The sequence below is a fragment of the Triticum aestivum genome, chromosome 4D (assembly GCF_018294505.1).
Source record: "Triticum aestivum cultivar Chinese Spring chromosome 4D, IWGSC CS RefSeq v2.1, whole genome shotgun sequence".
Classification (NCBI taxonomy): domain Eukaryota; kingdom Viridiplantae; phylum Streptophyta; class Magnoliopsida; order Poales; family Poaceae; genus Triticum; species Triticum aestivum.
Window position 1 is genome coordinate 407,957,608 of NC_057805.1, and position 23,810 is coordinate 407,981,417.

Genomic DNA, 23,810 nt, shown 5'->3' on the forward strand with positions numbered 1-23,810 from the left:
TGGGTTGTGGGGAAGCGCAGCGGGCGAGGGTGTTACTACGGTAAAAACTCCGCCGCACGCACGCCCGTGCACCATTCTGGGCTTGGCCTAGTAACGCCCCGCGCTTATATGTGACCCAGGCCCGGGGGCTCTTCGGTGTACAAAAGTAGGGGTCCCTTTTTGCACCCCTTTCCTTGTGCACGGGCAGTCGCAGCCCCACACCCCTGCCCACGCGTGGCGGGGCAGAAGAAGCAAAACCACAAGACAACCAGAGCAACGCCAAGATAGAAACACAAAGAGCAGAGGGGCGAGGAGAACTCCCCCGGCAAGGCCCTTGCCTGGGCGGCCTCCACAGCCCTGGCAAGAGCCTTGCCGAGGCAACTTGCCCGACACCAGCAGAGCCGCCACCCTCGAGCCCAAGAGTTCCAACACCATCAACCACATTGGAACCAAGGCTTGGGAGGCGCCTCCGTGGTGGCATGCAGATCTTTGTGAAGACCAGAAGCATACAAGACTAGATGAAGAAATAGAAGACGACGATCCTCGGCAAGTTACTTGCCGGGGATGACCACGACGCCACGGAAAGACCCTTTCCGCGGCCCCGGCAAGACCCTTGCCAGAGACATCCGCGGGGCCGCCGCCAGGCCCACATCTGCCAAGATTCCGCCGCCATTCCCATGCAGCTGCCAGCCCACCAACCAGGCGAGCACCTGCGTGGCGATGTGCGGCCTCTAGGACAACTCAGCAAGCACCTGCATGGTGGCATGCAGATCTTCGTGAAGACTCTGCCACCGCACCAACTCAGTCGGCCAGCCAACGTGGCACTACATGCCTTGTCAGTTCAGACGCGCGTCGAAGCCAGGCGAGGCGGCGACAGCTGGGACGAGCTTGCTTGCCGTCCCCGATAAAGCAAGAAGGGCATGTTGGCAGCGCATTAAATGCGTTTGTCCTACGGTGCCAGAGGATAGACTCAACCACTGTATAGCTTTCCACCTCCGGCAAGGTGAAGGAGCTGGAGGTGGAGCGGGATGGGCTGAAGGAACAGGCCCTGAAGCTGGCGAAGGAGAAGGACACGCTCAACGGTGCATTGGTGGAAGCGCAGACGCCGTCCTCGGCAAGGCCGAGCAGCTCTCCAAGGCCAACGACTCCATCAAAGACCTGAAGCTGAAGCTGGAGGGTCTTGAGGGGACACTTTTGGAGGTCAGGGCCCGGGAGGAGACCCTGACCAAGGGCCTGGAGGAGGAGAGGCAGCTACAGAGGAATGACGCCACCAACCACGAGGATTACGTGAAGGGCGAAAACCTCTAGATCAGCCGCCTCGCTGACATCACCGGCAGGATCACCACGAAGCTGGCTGCCATGGGATGCCAAACTGAGGTACGCCCCGGAGCCGAACGTGAGTCCCAACGTCAAGCTGACCCTATTCTTCGAGGGCTTTCTTGGAGCCCTGGAGCAGTTCCGCTCCAACAGAGCGACCTCTCTGGCCAATGAGGCCCGGAAGCTTTGCCGGGGTGTCCTGACCAAGGTGCTCACCAAGGTGGCGTACTGGAACCCCAACCTCGACTTCGATGCCGCGCTGGAGAGCTTGCCGGAGGGTGTGGACCTCGCGGCGCTCGAGGAGCATATCAAGTCCATCATCAGCCGCGTCGACCGAGTTCGGAGGATAGAGGGCCAGCGCCGGGACTAGGCACCCCGTTTCTCATGGCCGCTGCGAGTTCAAGACAAAGACAATTTTTTCTTAAGTTAGAACCGCAACGATTATTTAATGTAATATAAATCTGCAAGACTTTAATATCACGCATGCTATCTTCTCATTAGATCTTTCTTTGTATGTTTGCACCCTACGCTTGTTGAGATATGGCCGCCGGCGAGTAAACCCATGCCATGGTGCTTCGAGGACGGATCCTTAGTACCCTGCCGGAAGGGCGCTTGCTGTCGGGCAAGCCACCTTGCTGCTACCAGTGCGGTTGCTTGAACTGTCGAGCGGACTCGAAACAGGACAAGAGCGCTGCTAGTAGCGGGTAGGCCACCTTGCTGTTCTCAGGGCGGCCGCATGAACTGTAGAGCGGACTCGAGACAGAGACAAGGGCGTTGCCAACAGCGGAAGGGTCCCATTGCGTGCAGGTTTCCCGTACAAGGAACGAGATCTTTCGGGGAAGACAGACTTATATATAAATAAAATTACCCAAAATTTCGCATGCTTAGCTTTTGGGGGCCACGCAGATGGCCGTCGAGGCTGCGGACGGCACCAGGGGGTGGTTGATCGTCATCGCCCTCTCCCTTCGAGCCATCCTCATGGAAGAGTAGTTGCGTCGGCTCCAAAACCAGATTTCTAGCGCCCCAAAGATGTCGGGGGAAACGACACCTATGGGATCACTGGAATCCCTTCTACGGTTGGCAGGCGCGGGGCTGTGGAATGAGCGGGATATAGAGATCAACGCGGGGGGATTATCCAGGTTCGGGCCGCAAGTGATGCGTAATACCCTACTCCTGCTGGTTTCTGTTTATCTGGTGTTCTTGGACTAGCTACAAGGCGTGCAGGGTCCAAAAAGTCAGAATCCTCTCCCAGTACGACGCAGGCCTCCTTTTAAAGACATAGGGGCTGCTAAAGTGGCACACAGGAGGTGGAACGCTATACAGTGGTCGAGTCTATCCTCTGGCACCGTACGATAAACACATTTAATGCGCTGCCGACGTGCCCTTCTTTCTTTATCAGGGACGGCAAGGAAGCTCGTCCCAACTGTCGCCGCCTCGCCTGGTTTCGACACGTGTCCGAACTGACGAGGCGTGTAGTGCCATGCTGGCTGGCCAGCTGAGTTGGTGCAGTGGCAGAGTCTTCACGAAGATCTGCATGCCACCACGCAGGTGCTTGCTGAGTTGGCCTAGAGGCCGCACGTCGCCATGCAGGTGCTCGCCTGGTTGGTGGGCTGGCAGCTGCATGGGAACGGCGGCAGAATCTTGGCAGATGTGGGCCTGGCTGCGGCCCCGCGGATGTCTCTGGCAAGGGTCTTGCTGGGGCCCCGGCAAGGGTCTTGCCGCGGCGTCGCGGTCGTCCCCGGCAAGGATCTTGTCGGGGGTCTCGTGGGTTTCCTCGGCAAGGATCTTGCCGAGGATCATCGTCTTCTATTTCTTCATCTAGTCTTGTATGCTTCTGGTCTTCACAAAGATCTGCATGCCACCACGGAGGCGCCTCCCGAGCCTTGGTTCCAATGTGGTTGATGGTGTTGGAACACTTGGGCTCAAGGATGGCGGCTCTGCTGGTGTCGGGCAAGTTGCCTCGGCAAGGCTCTTGCCGGGGCTGTGGAGGCCGCCCCGGCAAGGCCCTTGCCGGGGGAGTTCTCCTCGCCCCTCTGCTCTTTGTGTTTCTGTCTTGGCGTTGCTCTGGTTGTCTTGTGGTTTCTCTTCTTATGCCCCGCCACGGGTGGCCAGGGGCGTGGGGCTGCGACTGCCCGCGCACAAGTAAAGGGGTGCAAAAAGGGAGTGACATTGCATTTTAATTCCAAAAATAAAAAAATGATCAGAAAAACATGAAACCTTGGTTGATGTAATGTCATGCCACCAAGATGATGTGGTAAAAAATTGCCATATTTGACGAACGTTTGGACACACACCCCTCACAAACCAAACCAACTCGCTAGAAGGTTCGTGGTTCCGAGAGGGAACAATGCATGTTTGATGACGAACGGGAGATAGCTTCCTCTTACGGCCTTCAAATTTTGTCCTATGTTTAACGCGCACTAATACAACTGTCATGTGAAAATTTGGAAAATTTCATGGGTCATTTGACCTTTTAAAGACATTTAAGTGATTTTCTAACCATTTAATGACCGTAATTCAAATTTGAACTACATCTACATACAACGCCTAACCAAAACGGTTTGAAATATCATATTTGTGTACTTGTGTGCGGGTTAATTCCATGTGCAGTAAACTAGATGGAATATTCAATCATATTTGTCTCAAGGCATGGGCACATGCATGATGTGCCATGGCATTTTAATTCCAAAAAATAAAAAAATGATCAGAAAAACATGAAACTTTGGTTGATGTAATGTCATGTCACCAATATGATGTGGTAAAGAAATTGGCATGTTTGACGAACGTTTGGACACACACCCCTCACAAACCGGAGCAACTCGCTAGAAGGTTCGTGGTTCCGAGAGGGAAGAATGCATGTTTGATGACGAATGGGAGATAGCTTCCTCTTACGGCCTTCAAAATTTTTCCTACGTTTAACGTGCACTAATACAACTGCCATGTGAAAATTTGGAAAATTTCAGGGGTCATTTGACCTTTTAAAGACATTTAAGTGACTTTCTAACCATTTAATGATCGTGATTCAAATTTGAACTACATCTACATGCAACGCCTAACCATAACGGTTTGAAAAAAACATATTTTTGTGTACTTGTGTGCGAGTTAATTCCATGTGCAGTAAATTAGAAGAAATTTTCAAACATATTGGTCTCAAGCCATGGGCACATGCATGGAGTGCCATAGCATTTTAATTCCAAAAAATAAAAAAATGATGAGTAAAACATGAAACCTTGGTTGATGTAATGCCATGCCACCAAGATGATGTGGTAAAGAAATTGGCATGTTTTACGAAAGTTTGGACACACACCCCTCACAAACCGGAGCAACTCGCTAGAAGGTTCGTGGTTCCGAGAGGGAACAATGCGTGTTTGATGACGAACGGGAGACAACTTCCTCTTACAACCTTCAAATTTTTTCCTACGTTTAAGGTGCACTAATACAACTGTCATGTGGAAATTTGGAAATTTTCAGAGGTCATTTGACCTTTTAAATACATTTAAGTCATTTTCTAACCATTTAATGACCGTAATTCAAATTTGAACTACATCTACATGCAACACCTAACCATAACGGTTTGAAATATCATATTTTTGTGTACTTGTGTGCGAATTAATTCCATGTGCAGTAAATTAGAAGGAATTTTCAAACATATTGGTCTCAAGGAATGGGCACATGAATGGAGTGCATGCCATGGCATTTTAATTCCAAAAAAATAAAAATGATTAGAAAAACATGAAACCTTGCTTGATTTAATGTCATGCCACCAAGATGATGTTGTACAAAAATTGGCCTGTTTGACGAAAGTTTGGACACACACCGCTCAGAAACCGGAGCAACTCACTAGAAGGTTCGTGGTTTCGAGAGGGAACAATGCATGTTTGATGACGAATGGGAGATAGCTTCATCTTACGGCCTTTAAATTTATTCCTACGTTTAACGTGCACTAATACAACTGTCATGTGAAAATTTGGAAAATTTCTGGGGTCATTTGACCTTTTAAAGACATTTAAGTGATTTTCTAACCATTTAATGACCGTAATTCAAATTTGAACTACATCTACATGCAACGCCTAACCATAATGGTTTGAAAAATCATATTTTTGTGTAATTGTGTGCGATTTAATTCCAAGTGCAGTAAATTAGAAGGAATGTTCAAACATATTGGTCTCAAGGCATGGGCACATGCATGGAGTGCATGCCATGGCATTTTAATTCCAAAAAAATTAAAAAATGATTAGAAAAACGTGAAACCTTGCTTGATTTAATGTCATGCCACCAAGATGATGTGGTAAAAAAATTGGCTTGTTTGACGAAAGTTTGGACACACACCCCTCAGAAACCAGAGCAACTCACTAGAATGTTCGTGGTTCCGAGAGGGAACAATGCATGTTTGATGACGGACGGGAGATAGCTTCCTCTTACGGCCTTCAAATTTTTTCCTACGTTTAACGTGCACTAATACAACTGTCATGTGAAATTTTGGAAAATTTCAGGGGTCATTTGACCTTTTAAAGACATTTAAGTGATTTTCTAACCATTTAATTACCGTAATTCAAATTTGAACTACATCTACATGCAACGCCTAACCAAAGCGGTTTGAAAAATCATATTTTTGTGTACTTGTGTGCGAGTTAAAAAATCATCAGACGATGTAAATATCTGGTGTTCAAAAAAGAAAATGTAAAGATCTGGCAAGACAACCGGCCCCCACACGATTGGCACTCTATCTCGCGGCTCGAGGTTTGGTACGTGATTGGCGGGGATCATTAATCAGACACGGTTCTGTATTGGAAACCGTCAGCTATTATGTTCACACATGGATTTTTCTAAGGGAATCGTGTGTAATTCAAACTACAGTACTCGTAAATTCGGGCGACCGGCGTGTGAACTATCCCCGTCGATCTAGATTCCGGCCGCCAATAAATACTACCTTGCTCACGTTGTCCCACCTGCATTCTCATCTACATCCTCCCCTCGCTCGCCCTCTCTCTCTCTCTCTCCCTCCCTCTCAAATCTCTGCCATGGCGCCGCCGGTCTGCCCACGCGCCGACGAGGAGTCACCGCCCCCCGAGGACGCTCACTCGATTAGCAGCAACGAGGACCCCTACGTGCCGCCTGACGAGGTTGCGCCGGATCCCCCAACTTTGGATTGGTTTTGGGGCCAGTACAATCTTTGTCTGTGGAAGTCGCCGCCGCCGGCTCAGAAAGCCAGGCAAGTGGTGTTCAAGAAGGAGATGGCCGAGGAGGAAGCCAGGTACCAGGCGGCCTGTGAAGCCCGTGATGCCGCCTGGAAAAAGGAGGCGGCGGAACTTTGGGGGCTGGTGCGTCATCGTGCTGAGGAGGTGTACGAAGACGCGTACTTTGTGAGGAAGGTCATAGGCATTGGGCGCCTCCTCGCTGCGTGGAGGTGGGCCGATAAGCTCCAGCGCGCCACCGACGAGGAGCTCCGGTGGGCGCCCAACGAAATGGCAAGATCGGCCGCGTGCGACCGCCAACAAGAGGTAGATTGGTACGTCAAGCGCTGCGAGGCGGAGGAGTCGGAGTACTGCCTCCGCACTGTGAAGACGCCGCGCACTAGGGAGCTGCTGGCGAGGGGCTGCCGGAATACTGGCCCCGAGAGGGATTATTAGTTTTAGTATTGTTCGTTTTCAATTTTATGCATTGTATCTAGTAGTTAAGTATCATCACATATATGTGATGATATTATATATATATATTCTGTGATGAACTAATGAAAAATTAATATATATATATATATTATGAATTCAATTTTCTATCTGTTTTTGTATACTAATTTGAATCTAGCTGCTATCATCCACATATACAGAATGGAAAGCGTATATACACACATTGAAACACAACATATAAGAATGGAAAACAGAGTACACACATTGAAACACAACATATAAGAATGGAAAACAAAGTACACACATTGAAACAAAGCAATAAACAGAGCAATACTATGATTGCTGTGAATACATAGCTACCACGTCGAAACAACTTTTCAAAATAAAACGCGTCTGTGAGACCATGACCAGCAACCCTTGCCTAGCGTAGCTCTTGGCTCAGCCTGAACTCGTGCAGGCGTTCGTCCAAGCGGTCGACACACTCGCAGTACATCTGGAGTGCGATCTCGAGCTCCAAGTTGGCTATTTCATTAGAGATCACCAGCTCGAGGATGCGACGGCCATGTTCCTCTACTGTGCCGAGGTGGACACCTAGGCCAAGGATGCGGTCGAGCCTACGGACCAACGCGTTGGCATCCAGCGGGCCGCGGACAAGGTTTATGGCGGCACCCATGCGAATGGCACGGCGGGCGTCCGGTGCAAGTACGGCGCGGCCGGCCTCTGGTGCAAGTAAGGCGCTGAGGGCCTCTGCCCACTCCTGGCGAGGAATGGGGGTACTGACAGGACGTGTACCCAACTGCGACGCCGTGTCGACAGCAGGCAATCGCCGATGGATCCGCTCTTGTTGTGTGGCGTGCCGTGCCTCTCGCTCTGCGGCGCTCCAACAGTCTCGCCGTGTGGCGAGCCGCAGCCTATCGGCGCAGACGTGCCTAGCTTGCTCTGCGGCGCACCATCGATCATGTTGTGCAGCGAGCTGCAGCCTGTCAGCGCTGACATACCTATCTTGATCCATGGCGCTCAAGCGCCATGCGCCAAAGGTCTGCTCAACCCTGGTGATGACGCGCATCACGGTGTCCTCCATCGCGTAGCTGGGGAGCGCCTCGGCCTCGACGGGCCGTGGCGCCTGCTCGTTTTCCTCGTCGACGAGGTTGATGGCAGAGGCGGCGCTTTGGTGGGTTGGCATGCTTGGAAAAGGTGGATGTGCTACAGGCTGTGCTTGTCGCCTCCGTATGTCGCGCGCCGCCTATGCGCAATATAGCAGGGTTGCGAGAAACAGGTGAGGAAATAGCGGGAAACAGTGGCCTGTTCATAAAGCGCCATCAATTAATGGAAACTTAGCATAGAAGGAACATTGAGCTAGCACAAGTAGATGATGATCAGATGAACACGGACCACACTAGGGAACCCATCGGTGATGAATTCATCAATCCCAAACGGTTGAATACTAGCAAGTGTTTGCCCACAACACACACGGCCTATTCCATCACGAATAGGTCGGATGGATCAACTGTATGCCACGTATCACACATTGTCAAAAAGTAATGCGGTAGACCTTCTTTAACACGTGTTAAAAAAAACAAGGACCTCGAGGTTAAATTAGCTGAGGGAATGGGTCATTTCGGTCATTTGACCGAAATGACCCATCCTATCAGTTAATTTAACATCAGCACAACTTCCCATCCAGTCACCCATCTGATGGCTGCTCCAGCCTGAGCACACTTAACTTCATATTTTTCTTACATGAGCTACTGGTGGAACAGCTAGTCCTTGCTGATAGGAATGCCTCTTTGCATCCTTATGGCGTATCCGGATGACCGCCCGTCCCACAATGGCCAATAGATGTTGTGTGGATAGAGCATATCACATACGTCTTATTAGAAGCAATCGTCTGTGTTATTATCGGTCTTCACACACATTTCTGATTACAGACCTGTTTGCCGCGTATCACACACATCTTGTTATATTGAACCGTTTCTGTTCTCTTGCCTAATCACAAACAGTTAATCCGAGTGAACCGTATATTGTACATCGCACACACCTTGATCGGGCTGACCGTTTCTTTTGTGTTGCCTAATCACAAATAGTTAAGCCGAGTGAACCGTATGCTGTACATCGCACAAACCTTCATTTGGCTGCCCGTTTCTTTTGTTCCTCCTCATCACAAATAGTTAATTTAGCTGAACTGTATGCCCTGCATCGCACACGCAAATAAAATCTGAACCGTGTTCGACGCATCCTCCATCGCAAACGTTTTGCACATTTTTTGACGGTTATTTTACACCACCGTTTGAGATTATGGCATCACACACAGTTTTGTCGAAGGGTCTCTGATCGTAGTGTCGCGTTAGCAGCAACCTGCAGTAGTGTGTACTTGCGCATCACAGCAAAAAGGATGCAGATCTGTCAGTCCTTTTGAGCTGAAGTTAGTTTGGTCTTGTGGGGAGTAATGTAACCATCCTTCAACTGCTCCTTCTGATGAGAAGATAGACAGGGCTTCTTCATCCTGGCATAATCGGAACTAGTCACTTCACGTACTCCATATTCTCCTTCAGAGGAGGATGATCCTGTTGTGCAAAGACAAGAGGACAACTAAATGCTAGCATCCCTGTTTGCTCAAAAAAGGAAAGGAAATATTTAAAACAACATAGGTGAAGCACTTCACAAGGACAATACCACTTTCTCATGACAGTATCTAAACAGTAGCACAACACCAATAGAGGTGACAAAGCTCAATCATACGGATGAAATCCATGGGCGAGTAACAACCTTTGTCAGGAGGCTTATTGTGTAGAGTATACAGATCAAGCACTTCTCCGGAACCATCTGTTGTTATCTACCGTGGTTGCCATGCTTACTATATACTCCTCGATTAGTTTAAAGTTTCCAACATCTTCTTGTGCAGTTCCACTAAAATATATGGTATCTTCAAAGAAGATCCCTGTTTGCACAAGTAGAGATAATTACATATTACATTAAGAGTGGCATCAAATTAGTGGCAAACCAATTGCTCGTTCCAGCAATAGCAATAAATTAATATGCAAAACTATATTTACTTGTGTCATCACAGTTCCTGTGTTTCATTACAGCACCGGGAGTTGATTTTTGTTTTTCTTCCTCTTGTTCTTCCCCTTCATCACTTGGTTCAATAACAGACAAGCTTCGCCTTCAATGTAAGATTTGGCATGTCAATTAGGGAGCACAAGTATAGCACTAAACAACGACATTAATTTTCTGATGAAAGTGGCAAAATATAGGCCAAAAGTTGTGCAATATCCTTCTTACCTCAATGGGATATTACGGTGCACATACAGATTGGAAGTCTTGTCTCCATTTGTGCAGTTCACTAAAATCAAGCAACTTTACCGTACAAGTAGCACAACATATGAAAGCACACTAGACAATCATGTGAAAGAAGGCTAGTACTGACCTCTCATGACGCAGAATTCAAACAACTCACAAGAAGAAGATCTGAACCAAATTTGCCAACACAGATAGGAAGTAAGATCTCCTCTTGTGCAGTTCCACTAAGATCAAGCAATCAAGCGACGTTGTCAGTGTGACATTTCGGTTGAACTGCACAAAACACTCCTAAAACAAAAGTGTTTTGTGCAGTGCAACAAAAGGTCACAATAGCAACGAGGTGAAGTAGATAACCCTGTTTACACAGAGGTGCAAAGGAAACAACAGGTGGTCAATAACGGTGGATGACACAGAAGCCAATAGGTGGTCAATAACGGTCAATAACGGGGGGCCTAGGGGGATGGCAATGGCGGCGGCGGACCGGCGGTGGGGAGTGATTTCGGGGCGGGCGGCGGGGGGCGGCGGTTTGTCCGGTGGTGTTAGTCGACTGATGCTGCTACACGACCAGCTGCCCCGGCTCTCGCACGCGCTGCTGCTACTGCTTTTCTGCTACTAGTGCATTCAGTTTCGATAGTAAAATTCAGTTTCCATAGCAAAATTCAGTTTCGACAGTTAAGTTCAGTTTCGATAGTTAAATTCAGTTTCGACTCTTAAGTTCAGAGATGAGCGGCTGATGTATTTTACATCTAGCACTTTGTAGTTATGTATTTTACGTCATCTATTGGAGATGCTATTACAATTCCACTCAGGTTAACGTTGTCTCTCTTGTCCTGCTTCAGCCTCGGCGTCGTACAACTCACTGGAGCTGCTCCAACAATGAAACCCTCCATCACAGCGGAGCAGTACCCCGGGCTCCATCTCAAGATGCCTAAGATCTTCTTCCCCTCCTCCGATAGCCAAGCCAGCCGGATCATCCTCACCGATCAACCCAATCATGCTGAGATTGACATGGCTTCGCCAAAGAGGTTGTACACTTGTTGCATCTCTTTTTTACTCTACATGTTATATATATTGTCCACTGAGCACATGTAGTAACGTGAAATACGATTAGTTTCTCCTACTATACGACAAGCAGTGAGGTACCAGGCAACTTAGCTATCCCTGATGGACTCTCTTGAACGCCATCATTATTTATCTCTGCGCGTTTGAGCTATGCATTTTTCGATGGGCCTGGGAGTTGAGCTAGTAGGGCAGTGGCCTGGGTCCAAAGTAGTAGAAGTAGCACAAAAACATTTTTTGAGTGTAGGCTTTTCCTTGCTCAAGCCTGCCTACTAGAATCGCCAGTGCTTGAAAGGAAAAGTGAAGGAAAAACATAGGAATTCGAAAGTTTCCTATTGTACTACTATTCATTCATTTGGTTCAAAGGAATGGAGCAAAGGAAAATTGTAGGATTTGTTCCTTTAGTGTCTCCTTGAAAGAAAAACCGTAGGAATTTTAATATCCACTTGTCCTCCATTTCAAATTCCTATTCATGAAGCACAAGACTAAGAGATAGTAGCATAATAGCATTATAACCGTACATTTGCTTGTGGTTTGACTTAATCTCACCATGCTTCTTTGCATCCTGTGATCTTCCAATTCTTGTGAACCAAACACCCAGATTGGCAGAAATCCTTTGTTTTTAAATTCTCTGTTTTGCACGTGCATTCCTATCCTATTATTGTGTATTTCCTATCCATGCGTTGTTAGAATCCTCCAATTCAAACGAGCCGTTACAGAATTACTTCTCCTACAGATAGTTGTCAAATAAAACCTTGTGTGGTTTGTCCCGCTCCTGCTGCGCCGTCATCCACTCTAGCTCAGCTGCTCCAACGACAGAAGGGTCCAGCACAGCAGGGATCCAGCCTCCAGACTATCTGCCGCGGGCAGCCATGACAACTGCATTACCATCATCAACCGAGCATATGACCTCGAGGACTACACGGGTCTGCAAGAGTGGTCGCACTCTTTCGTGTCTGCTTACGTTATGCATCGCTTAATATTGCGTGCTACTTTATCGTCCTGTTCACCGATTAGACTCTAAGTCAGATCCAAACTAATGGTCAAACTTGAGTTTTTAAATGGTTGTGGGGTACATATCGGGGCCGCAATCAATAGTATCTATCTACTATCTATTTAATCTCTGGTGTCTACTATGAGTTTCATGTTGGGTGGGAAACAAATAGTAAAGAAGCCATTATCTGTATTTTTTAAATCAAGACATTATCTGCCTGCTATCATTGGTTTTGGGTCTATCCACAGGTTGCTACCATCACTCTTGATTTCTGCATGCACTCCTAACATAATCTCACTATGTTTTATTCCTATGCATGTCAGTTATTGTACACAATGGAACTGAACATGTAGAGCAAAAGAGACGAGCCTTGCATGGCAATAAAATTTCATGCATACGTCGCTCCATTGTAGGCGCAAAGGCAGCCCCCCTCCACCCATTTCGGATTGTAATCGAGAGGAAGATATCTGTTTTGAGGGGGATTCAGAAGGAGAAGACCACTCCTATTTACTCCCTGAGGTCTTCGCTCTAACTTGGCATGATGATGTTGGTTATATTATGCATATGGTGCCTTGCATTGCTTAATTTATACATCAAATATGTCATCTGCTTAGTTTAGACATGCTTTGTTTGAATGCCATCTGTTTAGTTTATTCATCGTTTATGTGAATTATGCAACGCCATCTTGTTTAGGTAGGCATCATATATGTGAATTTTGCAATGCCATCCTGCTTAGCCAGTCATCTTATATGTGAATTATATCAGGCCATCCTTTTTTTCGTTACGTATTACATTTGTCAACAATGTTAGTACATTCAACTACTCTTCGTGTGCATCAGCCATTTGACACGGTGCTGGAAAATTCTGGAGCGAAAACAAGGTCTTCAGAGCAGACTATGCTATCTGATGAAGCGCATATCTCGCTGGTTATGGATAGCTCCTCAGAGGAGGATTCAGAGACAGATGCCCAGTCCTATTCCCCCCTCCCCGAGGTGTATGCTCTAACTTGGCAGGGTTATGTTGCTCATATCATGCGTACGGTGTCTTGCATTGCTATGTCATTTGATTAGTTTAGACATGCTTTGCGTGAATGCCACATGTTTAATGTCTAATTACCATATATGTGAATTATGCTTTGCCATCTTGTTGCAAGACATTATATATGTGAATTATGCAATGATATCTTGTTGCAAAGGCATTATATATATGTGAATTATGCAATGCCATGTTGTTTAGCCAATCATCATGTATGTGAATTATATCATGCTATCATTTTTTGTATTACATGTTCCATTTGTCGACAACGTTTGTATATTCAACTACTCTTCCTGTGGATCAGCCATTTGAAGCGGTGATGGGAGTATCTGGAGTGAAAACAAGGTATTCAGAGCAGACAATGCTACCTGCTGAAGCAGACATCTTGCTGGTTACAGAGAGCTCCTCAGAGGAGGATTCAGAGACTGATGACCAGTCCTATTTCCCCCCTGAGGTCTATGCTCAAACTTGGCAGGGTTATATTACCCATGTCATGCATGTTGTCTTGCATTGCTTAGTTTTTACATCACATATGGATTGCCATCTGCTTACTTGATTAGTATATAAATCATATATTTGAATTATATCATGCTATCATGTTTATACACAGCATCTGTCTGAATTATGGCATGGCGACCCATTTAATAAAGACATCATATAGTTATATCATCTCATCATGTTTAGTGTTGACAGTCATCATATTTTGAATTATGTCATTCTATCCGTGAATTATATCATGCTATCATGTTTCCATAGGCGGCATGTATGTGAATTATGGCATGCCAACCTATTTAATAAACACATTATATAGTTATATCATGTCATCCTGTTTACATAGTAATCATAATTTGAACTATGTCTTTCCATCTTTTTTAGTTAGCCATCATAATGTGAAATTGAGTCATGCTATCCTGTTTAGTTAGCTATCATATATGTGAAATCATGTCATGCTATCCTGTTTGGTTAGACAACATAAATGTGAATTATTTCATGCCCTCTTTTATTCCCCACTATCCATTGCACCTGTCTATCATACAATGTCTGTACATTCAATTACTTTTCTTGTTTATCAGCCATTTGAATTCGAGAGGGTGATGACAGTATCTAAGGGAGTAGCAACACGGTCTTCAAAAAAATAGTGCTACCAGTTGATGCAGATAGAAACAGTTGTACTTGCCCAAGAACCAGCCCCACCACACATAACCCAGACTCTCGCAGATTGTACCCCTACCCAGTTGGAAGAGAACCAGCTACACCCCTTCTAACCCCAACCCCAGCAGACAGTAACACAGTTCCAGTTGACACAGCACCATCTCCACCATAGAGAACCCAAACACGAGCAATTAGTAAGGGAACTCAAGTGCCCAAAGCATGAGGACCACCACTCCGAATCCCAACTCAACGCTTAAAGGAGAAGGAGAATTGTTCTCAGGTCCGGTTCTGTAGCTATGGTTCATACGCCTTTGCTCTTGCATCACTGTATTTACTCATACCAACTATTTTCAAATTTGAAGGATGGAATTGAAACTCCAATGGCGCAACAGGTATGTTTTAAACCTGTTTCTTTAACTGGTTTGCTATTGTAACTTGCTCTATGTTGATTTCAGTTTCAATTGAATAAACAATTATGTTCTCATGTCATGCACATTACAAGTGTTGTGATTGCTCTATAGTTCCCCACACTTATATTCTGTCTATTCTGCTTTGTCTTGAACAAATATTATTTGAACTGTGTCTCTATCTTGATTTGGCAACAAAAAATAGAATGATATAGACCATAAAGTGACCATGGTACATAGATATATGTTTGTTTCATGTTGTTATCCTGTCCACTTGACTACTAAACTGATTTACCAAAATGAGTTTCATATACAACATGGTAAACCTGTGATGTGTCTGCTTGTTTCTCTTTTAGAATGCGGACAAAATATTGGAACAGTACCCCGTTATGCAATGGTAAAGGAAGTAATGCAGATAAGGTTCAAGATAGTGAGACATCCCTATCGGTCTCCAAGAAAGCTGATAAAATCTATCTTGACGACAGCGAGAGAACCCAAAAGTCCTGTCTTGATGTAGTGTTCGAGTTACTGGCCACTACTGCTAGCACAAGATCTTCGAACTCGCTGCCTGAATCAGTTCGTCTTGTTGAGTCTCAACTTCAAGTTGAAAGACATCGATCAGATGTGCTGCGACACAAAGCTGAAGGACTGAGGAAGTCCCTGCAGAATTCAGATGCATACTTTCTAGCGCAACAGCAAGCGCTGGAGGATTTAAGCGCCAAAAAAGAGAAAGTTAATAAGCTTGCTAGGCATCTTGCCAGCATTATGGGTACCCAGGATATTGTTTCTTCAGCTCTTCTGAAGTAGTTTCAGTGCTGGACTTGTTTTGCTGCGGCGTTTATTTGCACTGGTCGCCAACTTTGACAACCAGTGTATATGATATGCTGCTTTGTTCCCTATATTTGCACTGGTGGCGAACTTTGATGCCCAGTGGATGTAATATGTGTAATAGACGTGATAGCCTAGCGTAAGTTGCTTGCTTATTTATTTCCTTGTTGTCTTCTTTATTTGTTTGCTTGTAGTCAGTGCAGTTCTTTTTCCACGGTTTGCTAGTGGCTGCAATAACCTATTTTTAAAACTAGGCCACAATAACCATGGGCTACATATTTACTATAGTTACCATGGGCCTCCTACGGGCCGTAGAAACAATGGGCCTTCTACGGGCCGTAGCATCAATGGGCCTTCTACGGGCCGTAGCATCAATGGGCATTCTACGGGCCGTATGATCGATAGGCCAAACACGGGCATTAAACAGACCGCATTATGGGCCATAAACGGGCTGGATTTGGAATCGTCCGTTCATGGGCCGACAATAACGGGTCATCGTTAATCGGCCATATTTGATGACGCTATGAAAAAGGCCCAACGGATTAAGGGGCCGCAAAAGGGCCGATTGTAACCATGGGCTGAATTTGGCCCACAAGCAGAAAAGGTCGGTAACGGACCGTAAGTAACTGAATGCTTGAAATGAGACCAAGAATAAATGGGCCCTGAGAAGGCCGAAAGATAACACGGGTTGGAAACGGCCCAATGGAATAATGGGCCGTTGATGGGTATAAAGCGGTACACTGTTCATTGCGGGCCAAATTCACCACAGGCCGTTAATGGGCCAAGAGTTACAAATGGCCTCGTATGGGCCGAAAGACATCATGGGCCATACATGGGCCGGAAGTTACAACGGGCTGGAATCATATTGGATGGCCCAGATGAAGCTACTGGGCTTAATTCCGATAGGCCGTAACGGGCCGTGAGTTAGCGGGCCGTAAATGGGCTATATACGAACAGGCCGTTAACAGGCTGTCCGTGGGCCGGCCCGTTACCTTTTGACCAAGTCAAACGGGCCGGCCTTTTCACCGGAATGGGCCTTTGTTCGGCCGTGCAACGTGTCGACGTATCATGGGCGCCTCCTGTCCAATGAATGGATGACATCTGTCCCAACGGTGAGCCAACACGTGTTTCCTATGGCCATTGAGAATTTTACATGTGGAAAATCCTCATTGGTCCAGGCTGTTAGCGGATTATCGGATCCAAAACCGGACCCGATAGCTTAATGGAGACCCGTTACGGTGGATGCCACGTGTCGGTCACCCTTGACGAAAGCACTTCCATGACGCGCCATTTATCGTCATGGAAGTGGACACTTCCATGATGATAATTTTGGTAATGTCATGGAACACTTCTACGATAGCACATGTATGACTATCTTGATTCTGTCATAAAATCGTCATGGATGTACATGCATGACAGAAAACGTGACCTACTGTGACAAACACGTATCATCACGGAAGTGTATTTTTTTTGTAGTGCATGCGTATCCCCTCTTTCCACCCCAATGAAACTCTAGCGGCTCCTTCCTATCAATTACAAAAACAAGATCATATACATGGACGCATGCTCGTGGTCAATTTGAAAAGGAAAGAATAATGCCCATGCACCCCGGCACGCGAGCAAACCCGATCATGTTGCTGACCGATCTGCTCCTCTGGTCACCGGTCGTCATTGCGGCACTTCCTACAATCTAGTGCCGCCCATTGTCGTCGCTGCACTCATCATGATGTCTTCCATGACTGAAACCGCTGGGAAAGATGGCTTCATCACATCAAAGTAGATAAGCAATGTTGTTGCCACTGCTAATGACCAAGGGCCTGGATTGCAAGCAATTGGATGACAATTTGGAAGCATGCTTATCAACCAAGGGAAAACAACTTAATGCATGTATGGCTGATTAGCATGCAGAAACTCGGACTAAGAGAAACCTAACTATGTGGAACACGTCAGGTACTCAGATGCGTACCTATGTGTGTATCATTATGTGCGTGATGTGTATGAATAGATGAAGTTTTGACATCACCTAATTAACTTGAGCTAAGACGGCAGGTTACTTTTCTGTAACATAAGATGTGAGGTTGCTTGGTGTTTTTGTTTGTGCCATATCTGGCACATTTTATTATTCTAACGGGAGTAAATCTATATGTCACTGTATTACCTAGAGCCAATATATGTCATTATTTTGACTATTAGTGTTATTTTCAACTAATTAACATTTTACTTTAAGTTTCAGCATGAACTAATAATCTAAAGTTAGCATTGGTCATCCGGATTAATTGATGAGGGGTCATATCCCATTTCCCAAAAAACCCTACCTCAAATGTTTTGTCATCAGTGTTGGTGTGGAACGACACCTATGGGATCACAAGAATCCCTACTACGGTTGTCAGGGTGCGGGGTTGCAAGAAGAGCAGGATTAGTAACCAGCACGAGGATCATTTACCCAGGTTCGGGCCACGAGGATGCTTAAAATCCTAGTCCTGCTTTGGTGGGTGTATTTCAGAGAGTTCTTGAGCTCTCGAACTAGCTATGGTGAGTGTGTGGTTCGAAAGAGCCGAATCCTTCTCTACTATGCCATGGGCCTCCTTTTATAGTCGAAAGGGGCTGCCACAGTGGCACACAGGAGGTGGAAAGGCGCACAGTGCTATGAGCTTATCGCTCGTATTACAGGACAAGACGCATTTAATGCATAGCTTAGGTGTCCCCTTTCTTTATCAGGGACGGGGGCGAGACCCGTCCCGTCCGTCGCTGCTCCTCCTTGCTTCGACACGCGCCCTCACTAGCGACGCATGCGGCGCCACGTAGGCAGGCAGGCAGCTGAGGTGGCGCAGTGGTGGAGCCTCCACGAAGATCTGCATGCCGCCACGCAGGCGTTTGATGAGTTAGCCTGGGAGCTGCATGTTGCCACGCAGGTGCCCGCCCAGCTGGTTGGGCTGGATGCTGCATGTGAACGGTGGTGGAGACGTGGTTGGTGCGGGCCTGGTAGTGGCCCTGCTGGCATCCTTGGTGAGGGCCTTGCCAGGTGGCCCGGCAAGGGTCTTGTCGTGGCACGCTGTCGTCCCCGGCAAGGATCTTGCCGGGGGTCTGATGGCCTTCCTCGGCAAGGATCCTGCCAAGGATCGTCGTCTTCTAATCCTCATCTGATCCTGAGTGTTCCTTGTCTTCACAAAGATCTGCATGCCACCATGGAGGTGCCTCCCAAGCCCTGGCCCAACGTGATGTTGGAGACCGTGGGCTCAAGGGTGGCTCGCTCTGTTGGTGTGGGGCGAGCTGCCCCGGCAAGGGTCTTGCCGGGGGAACCTGCTTTGTCCCTCTGCTCTTTGTGGTCTTGGCCTTGGCATTGCTCTGGTTATCTTGGGCTTCGGTCTTACCTTGTCTCACCTCCCCTGTTCTGCTTGGTGTGACCGTGGGTGCGGCTCCGACTGCCCGTGCACAGGTAAAGGGGTACAAAAGTGCGCCCCTCCTTTTGTACACCGACAGGAGCCCCGGGGCCTGGGCGACACATAAGCGCGAGACGTTGTTGGGCAAGGCCCAAAACGGTGCGCGGGCAGGCTGGGCGGTTTTTACCGTGGTAAAACTTTTCACGCGCTGCACTTCCCATGACCCGCGGGCGCCGCGGCGTGGCGTGGAGGGGTGCGCATGGCGTGGGCGGCATGCATGGGGCAGTTCCTGCACGCATGCGTCACGTCATAGTAAATGGGCAGCGCGACCAACACCTTCCCCATAAAAAGGGGAAACCGTGGGCGCACTGTTCCTTTTACCCTTCGCGCAATCCTAATCTCGGAAGTCTCCGCTCGTCTTCCTCTTCTTCCCCAAGCTTCGCTCTTGCTCGCCCCCATTGCATTCTCGCCGCCCTCTGCTTTGCCCTTCTCTCCCAGCTGCCATGGCGCCGAAATCCGTCAAGGGCAAGGGTGTGGCTAAGAATACCAGAGCGGCGGAGCCGCCGGAGAGTGCGCTGGCGGTGCAGCGGACGCAGTCCGCCTTCTTCGCCTCGACAGTTTACGTGTTTGAGCTCCGGGAAGCCTTCAGGCCCCTGTGGGGGGTGAAGACGGGGGACAGAAGTCGAGGCATCCATCCACGCGCGTCATCCCCGCCAACTGCACCGAGGCTGCCCCAAATCGGTGCCCCTTCTTTGTCGACTATTTTTCCTGCGGGCTTTGTCCTCCCTTCTTTGATTTCTTCAGCGACATCATGCATACCTTTGGCTTCCGCCTCTTGGATTTTACCCCAAATGCGGTGGCGTGTATGGCCCTTTTCGCGCACCTCTGCGAAGGCTTCGCCGGGGTGCACCCCAACACGGCGCTCTTTCGCCATTACTTCTCCCCTCGGATCCAACCAGGGGGCGCCATCTCCGGTTGCATCACCTGGATCCCAAGGTCCAAGGGGGTGTATCCGGAGGGCGCCATGAAGGAGAGGTGGGAAGAATGGCGAGGCCGGTGGTGCTGGATCGAAGAGAAGGACCCGCTGGCGTTCTGCGAAGTTCGCCGGGCGCCGCCGGTCCACAGAAGCGATTGGAGCGACATCGACGCCGACGACGAGAAGCTCATGGTTGCCACCACCAGGATCCTCCGGCTTACCGAGGACGGGCTCACCCTAGAGATGATCGGGGAGGACTTCATCCGCCGCCGGATCGCTCCACTACACAACAAGGGGAGGCCAGCCTGGCTCTTTACGAACCCCGCTGACATCATGCGGCTTCGCCCCGGCCTCGACCACAACTTCACAGTGATGGGGCATGCCCTTTTCTGCCAGCGGCTCTTCCAGCTTGATGTTGGCCGCGACGGCGAGGTCGAGCGGACCGGCAAGGTCGCGAGGGCCGGCGCGAAGGCCGGCAAGGTCTTCAAGGGGCCTTTGTTAAAGCTGCCGGCGGGAGTGGTCCCGCTGTGCAATAACTCGCGCCAGACCGAGATCATCGCCATGATGCCGGACTGCAACGCGCACGGCCCCGACCCGAGCTGGAAGGAGCAGGAGGACGTCGAGGTGCAGCAGTTCTTTGACACTCTGCACGAGGGGTACATCAACGCCGACGCGGAGCAGCTGCTCGTCCAGGACACCACCCAGGCGGAACTGGACTACATGGCCACCAGGGCGAGGGAGGCACAGCTTCCCGAGGAGGCCGGCAACACTAGCGATGTGGAGGACAAGGCCGTGACGGCCGCAGAGGAGGAGGAGGAGCTCACCCGGTGGGCAGCGGCCGCCGGGGAAGCCAGCAGCGCCGGCACCGAGGCTCCTCTAGTTGAGGAAGTGGCCGACGAGTCGTCGGAGGAGGAGGCCGGGGCTGTTGACCCTCCGGCCACGGGGAGAGGGCGAGTCCTGCGGCGAGCCGGTGCAGCCCGCCAGGGCCGCGCGGCGGCCAAAGTCCCTGGAGGAGTCCGCGCGTCAGCCGAGGGCCCGCGGTGGTGAAGAAGGTGGTGAAGGCTGCAGCAGCGAGGAAGAAGGCATCTGCTTCTTCTCCGTCCACGCGCCCGCAGACTCCGCCCTCCTCCGGCAGACGCCGACGCGGGGGTCACTTTCGACTATGGATCCCTCAGCCCGAGGAGGAAGAGGAAAAATGCAGCGGAGGAGGTGGACGATGAGTAAGTATTTGTCTCCTTCCCGTCATCTCTGCCTCCTTAATCTGTGTCGCTTGTCTTAACTTGTTTTCATCCTGGCAGGGACGCAGAGACGCTGGCCCAAAGGGTGAAGAGGGCCAAGACCTCGGGCGGCCAGCCCCCGGCTGGTACTTCAAGGGCGCCACTGGTGGTGCTGAGCAGCCCGGACAGCAGCCCCCGGCCCAGCCCCCAGCGTAAGCTCACTACCCTCCCCTCGTCGACATGTGTCAAGGGGTACGATACTTTGGTGATGACCTTGCCAGGCATGCATGAGGAGAGCGGCAGTAGGAGGAGCCGCAGGGGGCTACTCCCAACACGCTGCCCCCATCGACCACGCCGCCCCGAGGGGCATCCCCGGTAAGGGCGCCAAGCACCGAGCCCACGCACATGGAGGAGGAGGAGGAGAACTTGGGCGCCGGCGGCTTTGCCTCGACGCCAAATGTTGGCGCGGAAGGGACTTCTTTTTCCTGGCCTGGCACTCGTGCTGTTAAGTCGCTCGCCTTTCGTCACTGTTCCTTTTTTCTTTCTTGCTGACCCTTGGTCTTGGCCTTGCCTCACTCCCTTCATCGGTGTCCAGATCCCTCCTCGGTGAACCCGGAGGACGTGGACGCCATCATCAAGGACGTCGCCAAGGTGCCGAGGCGGACGCCGAGAAGATCGCCTCCGAGGAGGCCGCCGAGGGCGCTGCTGAGGATGCCGCCAAGGGGCCTGCCGGGGAGGCCGGCAAGGCCACCGCTGAGGAGACCGGCAAGGGGCTTGCCGGGGAGGCCGGCAGGGCCGCTGCCCAGGAGGAAGAGGAGGTGGCTGATGACCAGCCTTCATCCTCTGCTGCTTCCGGCTTCGGCAAGTACCTGAAGGTGAGCGACGACTTGTTCGTCCACCTTCCTAGCGCGTCGAGCACCAGGACACCCATCGAGGGAGAAGTGTTCGACAACGAAGTGCTTGTTGCCGCCGGGCTTGAGGTCGTCGACGAGCCGAGCGTTTGTGGCCACGGCTCGCAGGAAGAGTGGCTCCTCCACGCCATGGGCGCCAGCTTCCGAAAGCTCTAGGCGCTCCACCGCGCCCGCCTGGAGAAGGCTAAGTCCAGGACGGCGGTGGTGGAGAAGGCGGAGGCGGACCGAGGCCCATCCCGTCCGTCGCTCCTCCTTGCTTCGACACGCGCCCTGGCTAGCGACGCATGCGGCGCCACGTAGGCAGGCAGGCAGCTGAGGTGGCGCAGTGGTGGAGCCTCCACGAAGATCTGCATGCCGCCACGCAGGCGTTTGATGAGTTGGCCTGGGAGCTGCATGTAGCCACGCAGGTGCCCGTCCAGCATGTTGGGCTTGCAGCTGCATGTGAATGGTGGTGGATACTTGGTTGGTGCGGGCCTGGTAGTGGCCCTACTGGTGTCCTCGGTGAGGGCCTTCCCGGGTGGCCCGGCAAGGGTCTTGTCGTGGCGCGCTGTCGTCCCCGGCAAGGATCTTTTCGGGGGTCTGGCGGCCTTCCTTGGCAAGGATCCTGCCGAGGATCGTCGTCTTCTAATCCTCATCTTATCTTGAGTGTGCCTTGTCTTCACAAAGATCTGCATGCCACCATGGAGGTGCCTCCCGAGCCCTGGCCCAACATGATGTTGGAGACCGTGGGCTCAAGGGTGGCTCGCTCTATTGGTGTGGGGCGAGGTGCCCTGGCAAGGGTCTTGCCGGGGGAACCTGCTTCGTCCCTCTGCTCACTGTGGTCTTGGCCTTGGCGTTGCTCTGGTTATCTTGGGCTTCGGTCTTACCTTGGCTCATCTCCCCTGTTCTGCTTGGTGTGACCTTGGGCGCGGCTACGACTGCCCGTGCACAGGTAAAGGGGTACAAAAGTGCGCCCCTCCTTTTGTACACCGACAATCAGAGATCCATATTAGTTTACCATGGCAATATCTAAGAGCCCCCCTACCCATCCAACCTGATTCAAGGCAACTCTCATTTCTCCCGTTGCAATGCAAAGGTATATTTGCTAGTATTTTTGAACTAAATTGCGGATAGTAGCCACTTGACCCGCCGTCATCGTCTGGGCGCTTGGGGAAGTTGGTCCAGCCGCGGCGACATCTGTCCGGCCCACGGTGTCGCGCCTCTGCCTTTTTCTCACAGCTGCGCGCTCTGACTCGATGACCCCTATCTGGTAGAGGGCCTACTTGTTGAGAAACTTAGTAGAAAACAAAAAAAAATCATCCTATGATCACGGTCCAGGAACACTATGAAGATGCATTATAGGTTTAGATCGGATTGTTACCAACTTCGAGTTGCAACGGAAGAAGAGTTCGTGTAGATCGTTGATGAAGTCTCTCGAACCGTTCACGAACTATCCCTTGAACCAAAGACTGAATGCACGACCTCTCTACGGATTGCAGGCATACTGGCTTCACAAGCCGGCAGTGATTTGCCGTCCAGAGCTAATCCTCGCTGGAGAATTAGAGAGAGAAGAAGAAAACCGCATAGGGCTTCTTTATTATGAGCATTAGAGATATGTAGGTCCATCTCTAACTAGATCATCTCCAAAT